Source organism: Triticum urartu, chromosome 2A (assembly GCF_056163025.1).
Source record: "Triticum urartu cultivar PI428250 chromosome 2A, HENAU_Tu73, whole genome shotgun sequence".
NCBI lineage: Eukaryota > Viridiplantae > Streptophyta > Magnoliopsida > Poales > Poaceae > Triticum > Triticum urartu.
Genome location: NC_141874.1, coordinates 392,377,257 through 392,400,124, shown reverse-complemented (window position 1 = coordinate 392,400,124; position 22,868 = coordinate 392,377,257). Strand labels below are relative to the sequence as shown.

Genomic DNA, 22,868 nt, shown 5'->3' with positions numbered 1-22,868 from the left:
AAAGAAACACCGATCAAGATGACCAACAAGAGAAAAAAACCTGGATGAATGTATTGGAAAAAGACTCTTTAATGCAGCCAGCCAAGACGACTAGTGGATTAACCCTAGGTACGGGCAACACGCTCCCCGACGACAGTCATGGAGGCCAACCGCCCCGAGGGCGGCGCGGAGCGGAAGAGGCGGGCGGCGGCTAGGGTTTGGTCGGTTAGGCTCACACCATGTTAGAGGGGATAGAGAGGGATTGATGGAATTAGTTGTTTATTGCTTGAGTCTCGTGGGCAGATATATAGGAGTACATGATCTTGTTGAAGTACAAGACAAGCCAGAATATTTCCTAGTCTACCCCATGTTTTCAATCTAATCACGATACTCAACAAAAACGAACGAAGGTAGAGGCGACAGAGGAAAATGTACTGCGGGGCGATTTACCAAAAATATAGGGATTTTTAGCAAAAATAATAATGACGATGAACGATTGTTCACGATTCGTACATTAGTAGGTACAAGTGAACATGCCGGTGCGTTGCAATGGGAGAAACAAATCCTCGCACGCCCCAAGCAACCCATTCTATGATTGTGCAATTTCTCCTCTGTGTCATCATTGCCGATGGTGCTCATATTTTCCATCTATTTATGACGAACGTGATCAATCTAAAGTGATGTGCTTGTTATCATACTATGACATAACGCTCATGCGTCGCTACGGAGTAAATGCTGAACAATGAGTCCTCGTCTTCATGCGATGGTGATGGGTGCCAGTGGCTCTAGCACGGCGGGCTTTTCCAGGTGGCACATGCTTTGGCGAGCACCCTAGGAATCGTGAGGCCATCCTCCTTGATCTGCAGTATATAGTAAAAAAGACCATTATATTGACCTTCACACCATCATACTATAGCGGTAGCCAGGACACCACCATTTAAGTCATTTATTACTTGCTAGTTGACAGGGCATGGATACCACTGGGGCACCATCATTCTGCCGGTCTCCTCGGCACTTGCATGTGGCCTACCAACTATGCATCACGACACTTACATTACCACATCGCGCAACTCATCTCCCATTGCCGATCTGAGTCATAGTTATGATGCCTTTTGGCTTTCTGTATATATATAATGGCTTTAGCCTCCAGATAATGATATGTTGCATATTCATAACATGGTATTAGAGCTGTAAGGTTTTTTCCCTCCGATCGAGCAGCCTCCTCGGCTGCTCTCCCGTTGATGCGCCCCTGCGTTTCCGCCGACGGTTGCTCCTCTGCTCTTGTGTTCCCGCCGATGCCGTCCGCTGTCTGCCGCAGGTCCCCCGCACATCAGTCGCAGATTCCATCACCTGCTACCCATGGGCGTCTTCTGCACTTCCGCCTCCGCCTTGCCCCCCTGACCGGCGTTGCTCCCAGCCACTGCTGCATCCCAGATCGGACGCCCCGCCGCTGCTTGCGCTCCCGATTCGCGAGATTCTCTAGGCTAGGTTGTCACCGCCCCGCCTCCTCCAAGCCAGGCCGCCGCCGCCCTACCTCCTCTAGGCCAGGCCGCTGCCGCCGCCCCACCTCCTCTAGGCTAGGCCGCTGCCGTCGTCCCGCCTCCTCCAGGCCAAGCCGCTACCACCCGGCGACCTCTTCGCCAACCCTGGCCACCGCTAGCTCCGGGGGCTCTGTCTTCTCCGTCGGCCCTGGCCACCACAGGTCGCGCCGGCTTGCCGGCTGTCCTAGGCTGTCGTTGACGACAGAAGGCCCTGTCCGCTTCTCGCCGCCGGTCGCCCCTTAGGCCTGCCCACTTCGCCCCACTGCTGACCTCCGTGGCTCCCGCGGGTGCTCGTGTAGTCGTGTGCTCATCTGGTGTGAAACTGATATGGTTTCAGTCTGGACGTGATCCAGATCTTATTAAAAGAGAGAGAGATAGAGTAAAAAAAGAAGAAGAAAAAAAGTACAATGCTTTCGTCTGGCACGCCTCTCCTTCGCTGCCCGGTGTTTTTCTATGGTGTTCCATACATGGATCCTGCCTCGCACGTGCACCATTCTTCGGTGCTTGGTGCTTGTCCGCTTGGAGGTGGTGGTTGTCCCTCTACTTCGACACCTTTTTGTTGGGGAACGTTGCAGAAAACAAAAAAAATTCCTATGTTTCACCAAGATCAATCTATGGAGTCAACTAGCAACGAGAGGAGAGTGCATCTACATACCCTTGTAGATCGCGAGAGGAAGCGTTCAAGAGAACGGGGATGATGGAGTCGTACTCGCCGTGATCCAAATCACCGATGACCAAGTGTCGAACGGACGGCACCTCCGCGTTCAACACACGTAAGGAGTGGATGACGTCTCCTCCTTCTTGATCCAGCAAGGGGGAAGGAGAGGTTGATGAAGATCCAGCAGCACGATGGCGTGGTGGTGGATGCAGCAGTGATCGCAGTAGGGCTTCGCCGAGCTTCTGCGAGAGGGAGAGGTGTAGCAGGGGAGAGGGAGGCGCCAAGACTTGAGGTGTTGCTGCCCTCCCTCCCCCCCTTTATATAGGCCCCCTAGGGGGGTGCGCCGGCCCTAGGAGATGGGATCTCCTAGGGGGGCGGCGGCCAAGGGGGTGGAGTACCCCCCAAGGCAAGTGGAGGCGCCCCCTCCCCTAGGGTTCCCAACCCTAGGCGCATGCGGGGGCCCAAGGGGGGCGCACCAGCCCACCAGAGGCTGGTTCCCCTCCCCACATCAGCCCATGGGGCCCTCCGGGATGGGTGGCCCCACCTGGTGGACCCCCGGGACCCTTCCGATGGTCCCGGTACAATACCGGTGACCCCCGAAACTCTCCCGATGGCCGAAACTGCACTTCCTATATATAATTCTTCACCTCCGGACCATTCCGGAACTCCTCGTGACATCCGGGATCTCATCCGGGACTCCGAACAACTTTCGGGTTACTGCATACTCATATCTCTACAACCCTAGCATCACCGAACCTTAAGTGTGTAGACCCTACGGGTTCGGGAGACACGTAGACATGACCGAGACGGCTCTCCGGCCAATAACCAACAGCGGGATCTGGATACCCATGTTGGCTCCCACATGCTCCTCGATGATCTCATCGGATGAACCATGATGTCGAGGATTCAAGCAACCCCGTATACAATTCCCTTTGTCAATCGGTACGTTACTTGCCCGAGACTCGATCGTCGGTATCCCAATACCTTGTTCAGTCTCGTTACCGGCAAGTCACTTTACTCATACCATAATGCATGATCCCGTGATCAACCACTTGATCACTTTGAGTCATTATGATGATGCATTACCGAGTGGGCCCAGAGATACCTCTCCGTCATACGGAGTGACAAATCCCAGTCTCGATTCGTGCCAACCCAACAGACACTTTCGGAGACACCTGTAATGTACCTTTATAGTCACCCAGTCACGTTGTGACGTTTGGTACACCCAAAGCACTCCTACGGTATCCGGGAGTTGCACAATCTCATGGTCTAAGGAAATGATGCTTGACATTCAGAAAAGCTACAGCAAACGAACTACATGATCTTTGAGCTAAGCTTAGGATTGGGTCTTGTCCATCACATCATTCTCCTAATGATGTGATCCCGTTATCAATGACATCCCCATGTCTATAGCCAGGAAACCATGACTATCTGTTGATCAACGAGCTAGCCAACTAGAGGCTCACTAGGGACACATTGTGGTCTATGTATTCACACATGTATTACGATTTCCAGATAATACAATTATAGCATGAATAATAGACAATTATCATGAACAAGGAAATATAATAATCATTTTATTATTGCCTCTAGGGCATACTTCCAACAGTCTCCACTTGCACTAGAGTCAATCATCTAGTTACATTGTGATGAATCGAACACCCATGGAATTCTGGTGTTGATCATGTTTTGCTCTAGGGAGAGGTTTAGTCAACGGATCTGCGACATTCAGGTCCATATGTACTTTACAAATTTCTATGTCTCCATTTTGAACACTTTCACGAATGGAGTTAAAGCGATTCTTGATATGCCTGGTCTTCCTGTGAAACCTGGGCTCCTTGGCAAGGGCAATAGCTCCAGTGTTGTCACAAAAGAGAGTCATCGGCCCCGACGCATTGGGTATGACTCCTAGGTCGGTAATGAACTCCTTCACCCAGACTGCTTCGTGTGCTACCTCCGAGGCTGCCATGTACTCCGCTTCACATGTAGATCCCGCCACAATGCTTTGCTTGCAACTGCACCAGCTTACTGCCCCACCATTCAAAATATACACGTATCCGGTTTGTGACTTAGAGTCATCCAGATCTGTGTCGAAGCTAGAATCGACGTAACCCTTTACGACGAGCTCTTCGTCACCTCCATAAACGAGAAACATGTACTTAGTCCTTTTCAGGTACTTCAGGATATTCTTGACCGCTGTCCAGTGTTCCTTGCCGGGATTGCTTTGGTACCTTCCTACCAAACTTACGACAAGGTTTACATCAGGTCTGGTACACAGCATGGCATACATAATAGACCCTATGGCTGAGGCATAGGGGATGATACTCATCTCTTCTATATCTTCTGCCGTGGTCGGACATTGAGCTGAGCTCAGTTTCACATCTTGCAACACAGGCAAGAACCCCTTCTTAGACTGATCCATATTGAACTTCTTCAATATCTTATCAAGTTATGTGCTTTGTGAAAGACCTATGAGGCGTCTTGATCTATCTCTATAGATCTTGATGCCTAATATATAAGCAGCTTCTCCAAGGTCCTTCATTGAAAAACTCTTATTCAAGTAGGCCTTAATGCTGTCCAAAAGTTCTATATCATTTCCCATCAAAAGTATGTCATCTACATATAATATGAGAAATGCTACAGAGCTCCCACTCACTTTCTTGTAAACGCAGACTTCTCCATAAGTCTGCATAAACCCAAACGCTTTGATCATCTCATCAAAGCGAATGTTCCAACTCCGAGATGCTTGCACCAGCCCATAAATCGAGCGTTGGAGCTTGCACACCTTGTTAGCATTCTTAGGATCGACAAAACCTTCCGGCTGCATCATATACAATTCTTCCTTAAGGAAACCATTAAGGAATGCCGTTTTGACGTCCATTTGCCATATCTCATAATCATAGAATGCAGCAATTGCTAACATGATTCGGATGGACTTCAGCTTCGCTACGGGTGAGAAAGTCTCATCGTAGTCAACCCCTTGAACTTGTCGATAACCCTTAGCGACAAGCCGAGCTTTATAGATGGTCACATTACCATCTGCGTCTGTCTTCTTCTTAAAGATCCATTTATTTTCTATGGCTCGCCGATCAACGGGCAAGTCTGTCAAAGTCCATACTTCGTTTTCATACATGGATCCTATCTCGGATTCATGGCTTCCAGCCATTTGTCAGAATCTGGGCCCGCCATCGCTTCTTCATAGTTCGAAGGTTCACCGTTGTCTAACAACATGATTTCCAAGACAGGGTTACCGTACCACTCTGGTGCAGAACGTGTCCTTGTGGACCTACGAAGTTCAGTAGCAACTTGATCTAAAGCTTCATGATCATCATCATCAACTTCCTCTCTAGTCGGTGCAGGCACCTCAGGAACATTTTCTTGAGCTGCGCCACTTACCGGTTCAAGAGGTGATACTTCATCAAGTTCTACCTTCCTCCCACTTATTTCTTTCGAGAGAAACTCTTTCTCTAGAAAGGACCCATTCTTGGCAACAAAGATCTTGCCTTCGGATCTGAGGTAGAAGGTATACCCAATAGTTTCTTTAGGGTATCCTATGAAGACGCATTTTTCCGATTTGGGTTCGAGCTTTTCAGGTTGAAGTTTCTTGACATAAGCATCGCATCCCCAAACTTTTAGAAACGATAGCTTAGGTTTCTTCCCAAACCATAATTCATACGGTGTCGTCTCAACGGATTTCGATGGAGCCCTATTTAAAGTGAATGCAGCAGTCTCTAAAGCATAGCCCCAAAATGATAGCGGTAAATCGGTAAGAGACATCATAGATCGCACCATATCTAATAGAGTGCGATTACGACGTTCGGACACACCATTACGCTGAGGTGTTCCAGGCGGCGTGAGTTGTGAAACTATTCCACATTTTCTTAAGTGTGTGCCAAATTCATGACTCAAGTATTCTCCCCCACGATCTGATCGCAAGAACTTGATTTTCCTGTAACGTTGATTCTCAACCTCACTCTGAAATTCCTTGAACTTTTCAAAGGTCTCAGACTTGTGTTTCATTAAGTAGACATACCCATATCTACTCAAGTCATCAGTGAGGGTGAGAACATAACGATAGCCACCGCGAGCCTCAACACTCATTGGACCGCACACATCAGTATGTATGATTTCCAATAAGTTGGTTGCTCTCTCCATTATTTCTGAGAACGGAGTCTTGGTCATTTTACCCATGAGGCATGGTTCGCACGTGTCAAATGATTCGTAATCAAGAGACTCTAAAAGTCCATCTGCATGGAGCTTCTTCATGCGTTTGACACCTGTATGACCAAGGCGGCAGTGCCACAAGTATGTGGGACTATCATTATCAACCTTACATCTTTTGGTATTCACACTATGAATATGTGTAGCATTACGCTCGAGATTCATTAAGAATAAACCATTCACCATCGGAGCATGACCATAAAACATATCTCTCATATAAATAGAACAACCATTATTCTCGGATTTAAATGAGTAGCCATCTCGAATTAAACGAGATCCTGATACAATGTTCATGCTCAAAGCTGGCACTAAATAACAATTATTGAGGTTTAAAACTAATCCCGTAGGTAAATGTAGAGGTAGCGTGCCGACAGCGATCACATCGACCTTGGAACCATTCCCGACGCGCATCGTCACCTCGTCCTTCGCCAGTCTCCGCTTATTCCGCAGCTCCTGCTTTGAGTTACAAATGTGAGCAACCGCACCGGTATCAAATACCCAGGAGCTACTATGAGTACTGGTAAGATACACATCAATTACATGTATATCACATATACCTTTCGTGATGCCGGCCTTCTTGTCCGCTAAGTATTTGGGGCAGTTCCGCTTCCAGTGACCACTTCCCTTGCAATAAAAACACTCAGTCTCGGGCTTGGGTCCATTCTTTGGCTTCTTCCTGGCAGCTTGCTTACTGGGCGCGGCAACTCCCTTGCCATCCTTCTTGAAGTTCTTCTTACCCTTGCCTTTCTTGAACTTAGTGGTTTTATTCACCATCAACACTTGATGTTCCTTTTTGACTTCCACCTCTGCTGATTTCAGCATTGAATATACCTCAGGAATGGTCTTTTCCATCCCCTGCATATTGAAGTTCATCACAAAGCTCTTGTAGCTCGGTGGAAGCGACTGAAGGATTCTGTCAATGACCGCGTCATCCGGGATATTAACTCCTAGCTGAGTCAAGCGGTCATGCAACCCAGACATTCTGAGTATGTGCTCACTAATGGAACTATTTTCCTCCATCTTACAGCTGAAGAACTTGTCGGAGACTTCATATCTCTCGACCCGGGCATGAGCTTGGAAAACCATTTTCAGCTCTTCGAACATCTCATATGCTCCGTGTCGCTCAAAACGCTTTTGGAGCCCCGGTTCTAAGCTGTAAAGCATGCCGCACTGAACGAGGGAGTAATCATCAGCACGTGTCTGCCAAGCGTTCATAACGTCTTGCTCTGCAGGGAAAGCAGGTGCTTCACCTAGCGGTGCTCGTAGGACATAATCTTTCTTGGCAGCTATGAGGATGATCCTCAGGTTTCGGACCCAGTCCGTATAGTTGCTACCATCGTCTTTCAGCTTGGTTTTCTCTAGGAACGCGTTGAAGTTGAGGACAACGTTGGCCATTTGATCTACAAGACATATTGTAAAGATTTTAGACTAAGTTCATGATAATTAAGTTCATCTAATCAAATTATTTAATGAACTCCCACTCAGATAGACATCCCTCCAGTCATCTAAGTATAACATGATCCGAGTTAACTAGGCCATGTCCGATCATCATGTGAGACGGACTAGTCAACATCGGTGAACATCTTCATGTTGATCGTATCTTCTATACGACTCATGCTCGACCTTTCGGTCTTCTGTGTTCCGAGGCCATGTCTGTACATGCTAGGCTCGTCAAGTCAACCTAAGTGTTTGCATGTGTAAATCTGTCTTACACCCGTTGTATGTGAACGTTGGAATCTATCACACCCGATCATCACGTGTTGCTTCGAAACAACGAACTGTCGCAACGGCGCACAGTTAGGGGAAACACTTTCTTGAAATTATTATGAGGGATCATCTTATTTACTACCGTCGTTCTAAGTAAACAAGATGCAAAAACATGATAAACATCACATGCAATCAAATAATAGTGACATGATATGGCCAATATCATATAGCTCCTTTGATCTCCATCTTGGGCTCCATGATCATCTTGTCACCGGCATGACACCATGATCTCCATCATCATGATCTCCATCACCGTGTCTCCATGAAGTTGCTCGCCAACTATTACTTCTACTACTATGGCTAACACGTTTAGCAATAAAGTAAAGTAATTTACATGGCGTTTCTCAATGACATGCAGGTCATACAAAAATAAAGACAACTCCTATGGCTCCTGCCGGTTGTCATACTCATCGACATGCAAGTCGTGATTCCTATTACAAGAACATGATCTCATACATCACATATATATCATTCATCATTCATCACAACTTTGTCCATATCACATCACATGACACTTGCTGCAAAAACAAGTTAGACGTCCTCTAATTGTTGTTGCAAGTTTTACGTGGCTGCAATAGGGTTCTAGCAAGAACGTTTTCTTACCTACGCCAAAACCACAACGTGAATTGCCAATTTCTATTTACCCTTCATAAGGACCCTGTTCATTGAATCCGATCCGACTAAAGTGGGAGAGATAGACACCCGCCAGCCACCTTATGCAACTAGTGCATGTCAGTCGGTGGAACCGGTCTCACGTAAGCGTACGTGTAAGGTTGGTCCGGGCCGCTTCATCCCATGATGCCGCCGAATCAAGATAAGACTAGTAACGGCAAGCAAATTGACAATATCGACGCCCACAACTACTTTGTGTTCTACTCGTGCATAGTAACTACGCATAGACCTAGCTCATGATGCCACTATTGGGGAACGTTGCAGAAAACAAAAAAAATTCCTACGTTTCACCAAGATCAATCTATGGAGTCAACTAGCAACGAGAGGAGAGTGCATCTACATACCCTTGTAGATCGCGAGCGGAAGCGTTCAAGAGAACGGGGATGATGGAGTCGTACTCGCCGTGATCCAAATCACCGATGACCAAGTGCCGAACGGACGGCACCTCCACGTTCAACACATGTAAGGAGAGGATGACGTCTCCTCCTTGATCCAGCAAGGGGGAAGGAGAGGTTGATGAAGATCCAGCAGCACGACGGCGTGGTGGTGGATGCAGCAGTGATCGCAGCAGGGCTTCGCCGAGCTTCTGCGAGAGGGAGAGGTGTAGCAGGGGAGAGGGAGGCGCCAAGACTTGAGGTGTTGCTGCCCTCCCCCCCTTTATATAGCCCCCCTAGGGGGGTGCGCCGGCCCTAGGAGATGGGATCTCCTAGGGGGGGCGGCGGCCAAGGGGGTGGAGTACCCCCCAAGGCAAGTGGAGGCGCCCCCTCCCCTAGGGTTCCCAACCCTAGGCGCATGGGGGGGCCAAGGGGGGGCGCACCAGCCCACCAGGAGCTGGTTCCCCTCCCCACTTCAGCCCATGGGGCCCTTCGGGATGGGTGGCCCCACCCGGTGGACCCCCGGGACCCTTCCGGTGGTCCCGGTACAATACCGGTGACCCCCGAAACTCTCCCGATGGCCGAAACTGCATTTCCTATATATAATTCTTCACCTCCGGACCATTCCGGAACTCCTCGTGACGTCCGGGATCTCATCCGGGACTCCGAACAACTTTCGGGTTACTGCATACTCATATCTCTACAACCCTAGCGTCACCGAACCTTAAGTGTGTAGACCCTACGGGTTCGGGAGACACGTAGACATGACCGAGACGGCTCTCCGGCCAATAACCAACAGCGGGATCTGGATACCCACGTTGGCTCCCACATGCTCCTCGATGATCTCATCAGATGAACCATGATGTCGAGGATTCAAGCAACCCCGTATACAATTCCCTTTGTCAATCGGTACGTTACTTGCCCGAGACTCGATCGTCGGTACCCCAATACCTTGTCCAGTCTCGTTACCAGCAAGTCACTTTACTCGTACCGTAATGCATGATCCCGTGATCAACCACTTGATCACTTTGAGCTCATTATGATGATGCATTACCGAGTGGGCCCAGAGATACCTCTCCGTCATACGGAGTGACAAATCCCAGTCTCGATTCATGCCAACCCAACAGACACTTTCGGAGACACCTGTAATGTACCTTTATAGTCACCCAGTGACGTTGTGATGTTTGGTACACCCAAAGCACTCCTACGGTATCCGGGAGTTGCACAATCTCATGGTCTAAGGAAATGATGCTTGACATTCAGAAAAGCTACAGCAAATGAACTACACGATCTTTGAGCTAAGCTTAGGATTGGGTCTTGTCCATCACATCATTCTCCTAATGATGTGATCCCGTTATCAATGACATCCCCATGTCTATAGCCAGGAAACCATGACTATCTGTTGATCAACGAGCTAGCCAACTAGAGGCTCACTAGGGACACATTGTGGTCTATGTATTCACACATGTATTACGATTTCCGGATAATACAATTATAGCATGAATAATAGACAATTATCATGAACAAGGAAATATAATAATCATTTTATTATTGCCTCTAGGGCATACTTCCAACACTTTTGCGACTTCCACCAGTGCATATGGTCGCTCTACATCGACTCTCTTGACGCCTTCTGTCGGCTATGTTGGTCGCTCTCCAGCGACTCATCCCACGACTTCTGCACCTGGTGATTGTCGTCCTATGTCGACTCCCTTTATGGGCTCTGCTCGCAGTCGTGACCACTCCATGATGACTTATGCCATGGCTTCTACCCATGGTTGTAGCCTCTCCACGTCGACTCATTCTACGTCGACTCTCCAAATGACCTCCACAAGTGATGGTGATCGCGTGTCTCTGTCTGCGCATGAGATTGCGCAACTCTGACGCCTTCTTGATACTTGGGATTCTTCACCGACAGGTTCTGTCGGTTCTGCGCCTGAGTTTTCTGGCACTAAGAGACCACCTTCTACTCACTCAGGTACATCCTCATCGGTTCTTGATACTGGAGCATCTTTTCATATGACTTATGATTCTTCCTCTTTGACCTCCATTTGACTAGTTGAGTCTCCGGTTCGTGTTTTTACTGCTGATGGTACTCCTCTCCCTGTTGCTAGTCGAGGCACTCTTAGCACATCTTTCTTTCATGTTCCCTCTGTTGCTCATGTACCACCACTTAGCATGCAACTCTTTTCAGGTAGTCAGATTGTTGATTCCAGGTGTAGGATCAATCTTGACTATGATTCATGTTCTGTTCAGGATCATCGCACAGGCGCCTTGCTTGGTGCTGGCCCCCGACGCCATGATGGTCTTTGGGAGCTTGACTGGCTTCGTCTTCCCTTTGATGCCACTGCCGCCAATCTCGCGGTCCCTGTTGTTGCATCTGCTAGCTCCTTTCAGCAATGGCATCATCGTCTTGGCCATTTATGTGGTTCTCGTCTCTCATCTTTAGTCCATCATGGTGTTCTAGGGCATGTCTCCGGCAATGCTTCGTTGGATTGTCTGGGTTGTAGGCTTGGTAAGCAAATTCAACTACCATATCCTCACAGTGAGTCAGTGTCCAAGCGTCGTTTTGACCTCGTTCACTCAGATGTTTGGGGACCGACTCTCTTTGCTTCGAAAGGGGGTCATCGCTACTATATTCTCTTTATAGACGATTTTACTCGTTACACTTGGATCTATTTCATGCCCTCTCGTAGTGAGGTCTTATCTATATACAAAAAAATTGCTGCCATGGTTCATACCCAGTCCTCCACTCCTATTCATATTTTTCGCGCAGATTCTGCTGGTGAGTATATCTCTCGTGCATTACGAGGATTTCTTGCTGAACAGGGTACTCTTCCCCAGTTCTCTTTTCCTGGTGCTCATGCTCAAAATGGTGTTGCTGAACATAAGCACCGTCACCTTCTTGAGACGACGCGTGCGATAAATGATCTCTGCCTCTCTTTCGCCTCACTTTTGGGCCGAGGCTATATCCACTTCCACCTATCTCATTAATATCCAGCCATCTACTACTATGTGGAGTGGTATTCCTTTTGAGCGTCTTTTTGATCGTTCTCCTGATTATTCCGCGCTTCGTTTGTTTGGTTGTGTTTGCTATGTTCTTCTTCCTCCATGTGAACGCACCAAATTGACTGCTCAGTATGTTGAGTGTGTCCTTCTAGGATACAGTGATGATAATAAGGGTTACAGGTGTTGGGATCCTATCGGTCGACGGATGCGTATTTCCCGGGATGTGACCTTTGATGAGTCTTGTCCTTTCTACCCCCGTCCATCCTCCTCGACCTTTTCTGTGGAGGACATCTCTTTTATCACATTTTCCGATACACCTCCCTCTATGCCCCATATTCCTACCCCTTCTCTCTCCGTTGATGCCGACATGGCGCCGTCCTCTTCCACAGTTTCTTCTCCTTCCTTCTCGCATGACTCTCCACCTTCCCATCTTCACCTTCACCCCCGACATCTTCACCATCTCAACCTTCTTCAACTATGCCTTCCCCTTCAGCACCATCTCTACCTTCAACACCGATGTCTTCCCCGTCCCCATCTCCGGTGATTCCTACTCGTCCCTCTTTTCCTTTCCATTACACTCATCGTCCACGTGTTATGGACGCGTCCAATGATGCTCCATCTACTTCTGGTGTGTCGCCTTCCTCTTCTCGACCGACTTATGGTCTTCGGGCTCGACCTTGTCCTCCTCATGACCGCTCTTCTCCTTCCCAATATGGTCTTTCGGTTATACTTGAGCCTACCTCTTATCATGATGTTGCTGTTCATCCTGAATGGCAGCTTGCGATGGCTGAGGAGATTGCTGCACTTGAGCACACTAGCACGTAGGATCTTGGTTCTCATCCTCCACGTGTTCGTCCCATCACTTGTAAGTGGGTCTATAAGGTTAAGACTCGCTCTGATGGTTCTCTTGAGCGTTATAAAGCTCATCTTGTGGCTCGTGGCTTTCAAGAGGAGCATGGTCGTGATTACGATGAGACTTTTGCTCCTGTGGCCCATATGACCACTATCCGGACACTTCTTGTCGTGGCCTCTATTCGCCATTGGTCCGTGTCTCAGCTTGATGTCAAGAATGCCTTTTTTAATGGTGAGTTGCGTGAGGAGGTTTATATGCAGCCACCACCTGGGTATTCTGTTCCTGATGGCATGGTTTGTCGTCTTCGTCGATATATCTATGGTCTTAAGCAAGCCCCTCGCGCTTGGTTTGAGCGTTTTGCCTCTATGGTGACTGCAGCTGGTTTTTCTACCAGTCCTCATGATCCAGCATTGTTTGTCCACCTCTCTGCTCGTGGTCGCACTCTTCTTCTTTTATATGTTGATGAAATGATCATCACTGGCGATGATCTTGAGTATATTGCCTTTATCAAGGCCCGTCTTAGCGATCCGTTTCTTATGTCTGATCTTGGTCCTCTTCGTTACTTTCTTGGGATTGAGGGTTCCTCCACCTCTGATGGCTTCTTCATTTCCCAAGAAAACTATATCCATGATCTTCTTTCTCGTGCGGCTCTTAGTGATGAGCGCACTGTTGAGACTCCTATGGAGCTTAATGTCCACGTTCGTGCTTCTGATGGCGAGCCCTTGTCTGATCCGACTCGTTATCGTCATCTTGTTGGGAGTCTTGTCTATCTCGCTGTCACTCATCCGGGTATCTCCTATCATGTCCATATCCTGAGTCGGTTTGTTTCTTCTCCCACTTCGGCTCACTATAGTCACCTTATTCGTGTTCTATGATATCTTCGTGGCACGATCTCTCACCGTCTCTTCTTTCCTTGTTCTAGCTCATTACAACTCCAAGCCTATTCGGATGCTACGTGGGCTAGTGATCCTTCGGATCGTCGTTCACTTTCTGCTTACTGTGTCTTTCTTGGTGGTTCTCTCATTGCCTAGAAAACAAAGAAATAGACTGCAGTTTCTCGTTTGAGTGCAGAGGCTGAGTTGCGAGCCATGGGTCTTCTCACGACAGAGGTGACTTGGTTACGCTGGTTACTCGAGGATTTTGGTGTTTCTGTTACTACACCTACTACACTCTTGTCAGACAGTACATGTGCTATCAGTATTATGCGAGACCCCGTGAAGCATGAGCTTACCAAGCATATTGGTGTTGATACTTTCTTTGTGCATGCTGGTGTGCAGGACCATGTTATTGCTCTTCGGTATGTGCCTTCTGAGTTACAGCTGGCAAACTTTTCACGAAGGCTCAGACTAGAGCACAACATGGATTTTTCCTCTCCAAACTCAGTGTTGTGGATCCACCATGAGTTTGGGGGGGTTAGAGTTATAGTTATGATGCCTTTTGGCTTTCTGTATATATGATGACTTTGGCCTCCAGATAATGATATGTTGCATATTCATAATAGTATTGTACCAAAATCATTGTTTGCATCGTCGGAGCTACAGCGGCCTCCTGCGTCCGAGTTCCACCGGCCTCTACGTCGCGCCATGGTATTTGCCATAGCCGCGTGACTGGCCGACCTGGACGGCAAGGGCGGACTCCTCCTGAATCTCGCCAGATTGCTAGCCCAATATTAATGTTCCCTTTAATTTCGCATAAGATCTGGGGTCTCTAACTCCCGCGATTTATGCTTCCCTTTCTCTCCCATTGGCCCATAATGTCTTTATACCCTCTTTATTCCTTTCCTTACTAGCTCATATCGGAATATCTTTCCACTTTTATAACTTTCCTTCCTGTCCCATTGATTTGTCCCACTGATTCTTCAGGAGGCTTGTTGACTTCAAATCATAAATGTATATAAGTTCATCTAATGTAGTATAATGAAGCAAGCTGGGACTATTTAATAATTGAACAAATTATCTTTTATATGTAGAGCATGATGCAGCTCAACTAGACTTGGGCTTTGCATTTGCACCTCTAGCCGGGAGTTCGATCCACACTCCAGCACCTATTTTTGCCTCCTTAGGTCGGACGGATCTAATGGGCTCAAATGCAGCGACCAAGTTAGTTCATAAATTGATTTTTTAGGGACCATTAGTACCACCTTCGAAATCTGCTAATACGTACGGATGGACAAAAAATTAGGAAGAAGCAATAGCCTCTTCTCTACTCCTAATGTCTTAGTTAGTTAAATGGTACCACGGTTTATTTTTGTCTGGTTATATTTTTTTGATTTATTTTTGGCTGGTTTATCTTCGTCTCACATCCCATCACCATATCTCCTCACGTTGATTTTTTTACCCTCACAATAAAAACTTTCCTAACTTTTTCAAAGTTTCCTAACTAGACATGTTATAAACAGGCATGAACCCATACCACGTTACCAATAAAAACTTTCCTAAACTTTTCACTTTTCCTAACTAGCCACATTACAAACCTACTGGAACTAATAGTACGTTAACAAACAATAAAATCTAGTTTTCTGGTAATTAATTCCAAATCTCAACTTTCCCATCGCACGAACCAGGGAGCGAAGCCCCCTCGCACAAACAAAAATTGGACGAACGAGGCTGCTCTCCCTCCGCAAACCCTAGCCGCCGCACAAGGGAAGAGACGAGGGACAGCAGGATGCACGCTGCGCCGAGACGTGTCTGCCGCCGACCTCTCGCACTGTGCACCCCATTCCCCACCTCCTCCGGTCCTCGCCTACAGCCGCTCCTCCGTGACGGCACCAGCCCTCCAGGTGCCGCCGGCCCAAGCACGCCGCCTGCTCTCCATGCGCCGCCCGCGGACATCGCTGGAGGAGGCGCTGAAGAAGGGCTCCGACTCCTCGGAAGAGGAAGAGGAAGGGGCCGCCGGCTACAAACTCCATATCCAGGCCCTGGAGCGCGCCATCTTGGCGCAGCCTCTCGACTATGGTTCCCATATTGTTCAGGTACTACCGTCCGCCGCATCCTCTCTAGGTTATGTGTCTGCATTAATGTCAGCAAGCATATATTGCCTCGCTGCCATTGCTCTTTTGCGTATGTGCTTTGTGAGAGTCCCTGATATATGGATGTAGATGATCAAGTAGAGTTCAGAGAAGTCATCTCAAGTTCTTTCAGAAAATTAAAATCAATCTTGCCACTTGAAACTTGATTAGATTGATGTTTCTAACTTTGCCATCTTCATGTATGTATGATTGTGGTATCCCAAAATGAATTGTGGTAGTCGAAGATTATGGCGTTTGATCTATTTTCTCTTGGCAATGGTACTCTCATTCTGATCTTTCCGAAAAGTTATGGATGTGTGATTGCGAGGGTAACCACACCACACAAACAGAAGAAAGTGGCGAGACTAGAAACAAAGACAACACCAGATGATCCTAGGACAGCAGCAATGCGTCTGGTCAAGGGATATGATTGTGCGTCAGTTTATGTATGCTCGCATTTATATATATACAGATATATAAATAAAGAGGCAACACCTGAGAATGTGTCGATGATTAGTTATAGTCTGACCATGCCATGCAATTATCTGTAAGTGAGACTGCAATTTTAAGTTATGTTCTCACTCCAACAGACAAATTCCGCAAGCCGCGTCTATTTATTATATTCTGATATATCTGTTTCTTCTGGTATTTCTCCGGTTCAAGATTCGCTCATGCGCCAAAGCCAGCTCAAGGAAGCCTTCCTGGACTCCTGGTCGACCATGACACAGTGAGTGGGTTTTGAATCTTTCTTGCGTTGTCGGATCGATTATGGTATTTATGGAGACCGTTTAAAGTTGTGTTTCCTCTGTGTGTTGTGGCGTCGTGTTGTTTTCAGAGCTTGAAGCAGCGGAACACCGAAGGAGGATCTCGTGGATAACAAAGGTGTTGACGGCAACCTCAAAGGCGAGAGCTATTGACACTGCAAATTGTTTTCTTGTCTCTATGTTTCTTACTTTATGCAACCCCGTCGGTATTAAGGTAGTATAGTTTGTGGGGAGCAATGAAAAACTGAATTTGTTGATTCTTAGAATTTGGACTGGTCCGTTTGATACGTCTGCACTCGTGATGCGGAACATTTTCCAACATAGTGTGGGTTCAGAAGTGAGGAAAACAATTGGCTTGCAGGGTTCAAGCTACTTTCTTGTGCTTGTTTTGCCTTGTAATTACTTGAAACTGCAACCTGCAGGTTGAATGGGCGCTTGATATTTTAGGGCGGAAGGCTGAAGCAAAGAAAGCTGCGGCTCTTTAGTATATCTTTAGATTTGCGGCTCTTTGAGCTGTGGTGCATTTGATTTGAGACCCGAATGAGGTCGGTTAAATTAGGATTAAAGTCTGCACAATAACCAGGAACACTGAACAAGCAAGGCTATTCAGATGAAGTCTGCACTTAATACTATAGGTTTCCTTTTGGGCTCTTGGTACAACTTCGCTAGCATCATAAATTAATTGTGGGATATGATGCATAGTACTAGCTTCTTATGTTTATTTTGGAAATCTTAGTTTATAGGTTTCCTTTTCGTCTCTTGTACTAATATTCAGGGCAATGGAAATCTTGTATAATAATCTGTACGTAGTTGGTACTAACAACAAAACGATGACATGTTTGTTTTTGGGCATTAAGTCATGTGCTGATCCTCTTGCATTTGGATTCCGGTCTTACCCTGACTATGTGGATATGCTATTCTAGGTTGGTTTTACGTTTCTTATTGGAAGAGTGAGATGCCCAGGACAGAATCCAGTTTGTATCAACGCCTCATTGGTAAGCATGCTCAGGTTTAATGTTACTGCAATTTCCCCCCTAATTTCAGCCCTAGGAACAATACCAGATCATCATAAGGGTGTGTGAACTCGCACCTGGTCTTGATGCTATTTTTGCTGCATGGTAGTCATTATTTTCTTATGTCCTTCCTGATGACCTCTAAAGTTCCTATTTTATTTTATTTCTCTTATGAGTGGTATCTCTTGCAGAATAGAATCATGTAGATTCTTCTTCATACAAGCTTCATAAAGAAATAGTTTTAAGGGAGGACTTCAAAGAGTATTTTGCCAAATTTGGTAAAGTGCGGGTAAATTGATTTTTGGCTGTCCTTTTTCTTTACAATTGGTTCATAATAGAAAAGGTTGTTGCTACATTTGCATCCAATCCAACATTGAATTAAAAAGTGTGCATGTTATTTGGTGATTGGCCTAATGTTAAAAAAACATGTTTATGCATTTAAGAAAAGGATATGCGCATGGTACTGAACAATGAGAAAAACATTGTCGGCCATATCTCAAATCAAGTTATTTGGTGTATTTCAGGGCGGGCGTGTAATTAGAGAACAAAACACTACGACGTCAAATGAGATTATCGAACTGAACTGATTGTACTGAAAAGTAGGACCTAAACTTGTGCTACTAGCCAACCTTTTCTTCAGGGAATGCCAAGATATTTGCCAAACAAGGCCATAGGATGGTACTCCCTCCGTTCCGATTTACTTGTCGTGGTTTTAGTTCAAATTTGAACTAAAACCACGACAAGTAAATCGGAACGGAGGGAGTATGTTCAAACATACACCTTTTACTCATCATGACATGATATTTTATTCTGTTGTGCCCTTACTCCTTTTCTATCTCCCGACAGTACTTTCAGGTGCTATACACTGACAACCTATCAGGTGAGAATCGATTTGTGGATCTTTCCCTTTTTTGAACTGGTCGTTATGTGGTTCTTGGGGACTCGCACTCTGTTTTATTTCTTTTTTACCTCCTATTTATGGGCTCCCTTCTGTTAGGGAGTCAACCGATGACCAGATGGGTATCTTGTTGCTCATCTCCAGCAAGTCGGGCTCCAGTGTGTTTCGGTCAGCATCCACGGAGGAGCAGGTAACTGACGGCATTTACGCTGTCGGGCTCACTGTCCTCATCACACGTGACCACAACCCACCCAACCGACTGTAATCCTTTGTTCATACATTTCATTGAAACCTCATGCTTGACTGCACATCTTGGTTGTGTGATGTGATGGGAACATATTTTCGGTATTAGTTTTGTCATATGATGATGATTTCTTTCCAACAAGTAGTCACACTAATTAAATTCAGAAATTTGTTGGACAAGTCAACTTTGTAGATTCATTGTGTATGATTAAAGTTGGCATTAGATAAACAAAGAATGTGATCTGCCTCTCTAAATTTGCTCTAATTCTAAAGTGGCACTGAATCAAGACGGAGCTGATGTGAAATTAGCTTATTTTTTAAGTGTGCAACGACTTCTAGCGCTTGATTAAAAATGGTCATTTGCTATTCATCATTTATTTTCTATTTTAAATCTTATTATATCTAATCTGCCCACTATTTCTTTTTTCAAGATTCTATAGTTAACACAAACTTGTTTGGGACTAAAGGCTTTGTTGTTTGGTCATTATTGTAGGATGCTGCTAACGCGACACTACGATCAGAGACCCTTAGAGAAACTGTGTGCGATGCAATAATCGCAAATGGTGCTGTATGAAAACCGTCAGAAAGGTATAAAATGTTTGCGATGATGGATGCATCAAACACGGCTCAGGTTTTAGCTACATGTGCGATGAAGGGCATACGGTTCAGTTTAATTAACTGTTTGTGATGAGGAGGAACAAAAGAAACAGGCGGCCAGATGAAGGCGTGTGTGATTCAGGGCATACACTCAGAAGGATGAACTGTTTGTGATTAGGCAACACAAAAGAAACGGTCAGCCAGATGAAGATGTGTCTGATTGAGGGCATACGCTTAAAAGGATTAACTGTTTGCGATTAGTCAACAGGACATAAACGGGTCAGCCAGATCAACGTGTATTGGATTGATTGCATACACTTCACATGGATGAACTGTTTGCGATTAGGCATAATAAATTGAAACAGTTAGATAAATCAACGTGTGTGCACTAGACGGATACACACATTCTAATTAAAAGAACCGTGCGCGATGGTGCTAACATTGCCTATTGCGGTGCACCCTATGGTGCAAACGCCACGTACGCGGCCGAGAAGGTGTACGTGCCCACGTTACGCCTTTCGGAAATAGTGCTGCACTTATAAACGTTACGCCTTTCGGAAATAGTGTTGCACTTATAAACGTCAGTAAATTTTGAGCATGCGTTCTGTCACATTTCAAATTGCAAATCTGTTCACACCAATCAAAATCTAAACGATTTTCCACTTAGGAGCGTATTACTACGCGGTTATAAATACTACTACTCCAAGATGACTGCACATTCTTTCTCAACTTCTCATCCACAAAAAGACAAACAAGTCATTCATCATCTTTTCCTTGCGTCCGCCATTGCCAATGTGAATTCTGGGTTGAGAGATTGCCACCAGGGAGAGGCAAGCCTGGAAGCAGGAGCACGAGAGATGTCCCGCCTCACCGCGAAAGCAGCCAACATGTCTCGCCGCACGGTCGTAGTAGCAGAGAGGTCCCGTCGCGCCGCCGAAGCAGCACGAAGGACCCGCTGCGTCGTCGATGCAGCAGACTGGTTCGGCCGCGTCGCGGAAGCAGAAGAGATGTCCCGCCGTGCCGCGAATGCAGCAGAGATGTCCTCCCACGCCGTAGCGGCCTGGGAAATTGCCTCGCGGACAGGCGTATGCGTGCCCTCGTCCTTAGGCAGATGGATTAGATCTCCAGGTGGACGAGGTTGCAGGATGACCTGCAAGCCTCGTTTGAACAGTCTACCGACGTCATCCGGCAACTAAATGAGAGTAATGCGAAGTTCCGGACCGAGCGCGACCTGCTGAGGGTGAAGATCGTCGAAAGTGCGGAGCAGCAGGAGTAGACCACTGCCTTGTTGAAGAGGACCGGCGTCATCGTCGAGAAACTTATGGACGAGAATGTCATGCTGCGCATCAAGCGCAGAAGGTTGGTGGAGGATTCCGTGGATGCTCTCAACCAGCATCTTGAGGACAGGAAAGAGCTCGTCGCCGCCCGCCGTGGAGACTAGTTCCTGCTATGGCTTCCTTTTTCTTTTGCCCTTGTGTATATCGGGCGTTGCTGCATGTGGCTTTTTTTTAATTATTTTATAAATATGTAAGACAATCATTATCCAATTTCATTGTCCTTATATTCATCATGCTTGCTATAAGTCACAGTCGATGCTATATAGGTCCATCAGATCTTACATCAAGATCCGTGCAAAACTTTCTTTTCAGATTTTCATTTTTCTCTTTTAAATCTCAGTTCAGTGAGACATATACCCACACTGTAGAACAGGTGCTCGGGCGCCATTAATGGAGACGTTGGAGGGAGGTGCGCGATGGGTAGCGGCCAAAAGGGCTCTCCTCCTGATGAGCACGCGCAGGGGTCTGATCGCACGCCTCCCGTACTCAAATAGCTACCCTGCACGGCACCTCCTAGCCAATAAAAAGGGGACGCGTGGCCGCACGTAATTGGTAAGTCGAACGCCCACAGTTTTAATAATAGTTGCGTTTTTGATTTGTAACGTGACAACACTTGTTCCAAAATTACTTTGTTGATTGTTAATGTGTGCGCCTTCGCAAATCAGACATAAAAATTACCACAACATGTTGGTGCCATGTCATGAGACCATGTCAAGTTTCATGATTTTCAGCCATGTTTTGGAATTACAAGAATTAAAAAACCAAGTTTCTCAATCTTTTCGGCCGAGCCACGACACCCAGATGTTTGAATTTCACTCCCATCTCTTGCATGGGACCTAGAAATTCACCCAAAGACACACATGTGATTTTTCAAACAACTTTGGTGCACTAGAGCATGTGCTTGTAGTTTAAATTTGAATTATGCACATTAAATGTGCAGAAACTCAATTAATATATAAAAAGGTCAAACGACCCCAGAATAATTCCAAAATTTAGCACGGTACTTCTATTTGGTCTAATCTGGCTGTATAAAAAATTTAAGGCGGGAGAAGGCAGTGTACGTATATCGTTTCACACACGGAGGTGACACGTTCCCTCTTGAAACCACGAGCCTTCTTGAGGAAAGCTTCGGTTTGCAAGAAGCTTACACTAGAGCTTGTCCCAATTCGGCCAGAAAAATTACCGCAGAATGTTGGTGCCATGTCATGACACCATGCCAAGTTTCATGATTTTTAGGCGTGTTTTAGAATTACATGAATTAAAAAATCAAGTTTCTCAATCTTTCCGGTCAAGCCACGACGCCCAGATGTTTGAATTTCACTTCCATCTCTTGCATGGGACCTAGAAATTCACCCAAGGACACACATGTGATTTTTCAAACAATTTTGGAGCACAGAAGCATGTGCTTACAGTTCAAATTTGAATTATGCACATTAAAAGCCCCAGAAACTCAATTAATGTATAAAAAAGGCGAAACGAGCCCAGAATAATTCCAAAATTTAGCACGGTACTTCTATTTGGTCTAATCTGGCTGTGTAAAAAAAATTAAGGCGGGAGAAGGCAGTGTACGTATATCGTTTCGCACACGGAGGTGGCACGTTCCCTCTCAGAACCACGAGCCTTCTTGAGGGAAGCTCCGGTTTGCAAGAAGCTTACACCAAAGCTTGTCCCAATTCGGCCAAAAAAATTACCGCAACATGTTGGTGCCATGTCATGACACCATGCCAAGTTTCATGATTTTCAGGCGTGTTTTGGAAGTACAGGAATTAAAAAACCAAATTTCTCAATCTCTCCGGCCGAGCAACGACGCCAGATGTTTGAATTTCACTCCAATCTCTTGTATGGGACCTAGAAATTCACCCAAGGACACACACATGATTTTTCAAACAGCTTTGGTGCACTAGAGCCTGTGCTTGTAGTTTAAATTTGAATTAT

General features: G+C 46.3%; 1 long non-coding RNA gene across 4 annotated transcripts; it reads left to right on the top strand.

Moving 5' to 3' along the window:
- The first annotated feature begins 15,628 nt into the window (after positions 1-15,628).
- LOC125537354 (uncharacterized) lies at positions 15,629-19,970 on the top strand. 4 transcript variants are annotated; one of them, XR_015616514.1, is made up of 7 exons: positions 15,629-16,045; positions 16,745-16,808; positions 16,917-16,984; positions 17,769-17,840; positions 18,050-18,738; positions 18,856-18,946; positions 19,493-19,970. It is a non-coding gene; the product is annotated as an uncharacterized LOC125537354 (long non-coding RNA). The 4 variants fall into 4 exon arrangements; XR_015616513.1 differs by having other exon boundaries at positions 15,630-16,045; positions 18,050-18,525; positions 18,603-18,946; XR_007295827.2 differs by having other exon boundaries at positions 15,630-16,045; positions 18,050-18,946.
- The last annotated feature ends 2,898 nt before the right edge of the window (positions 19,971-22,868 follow it).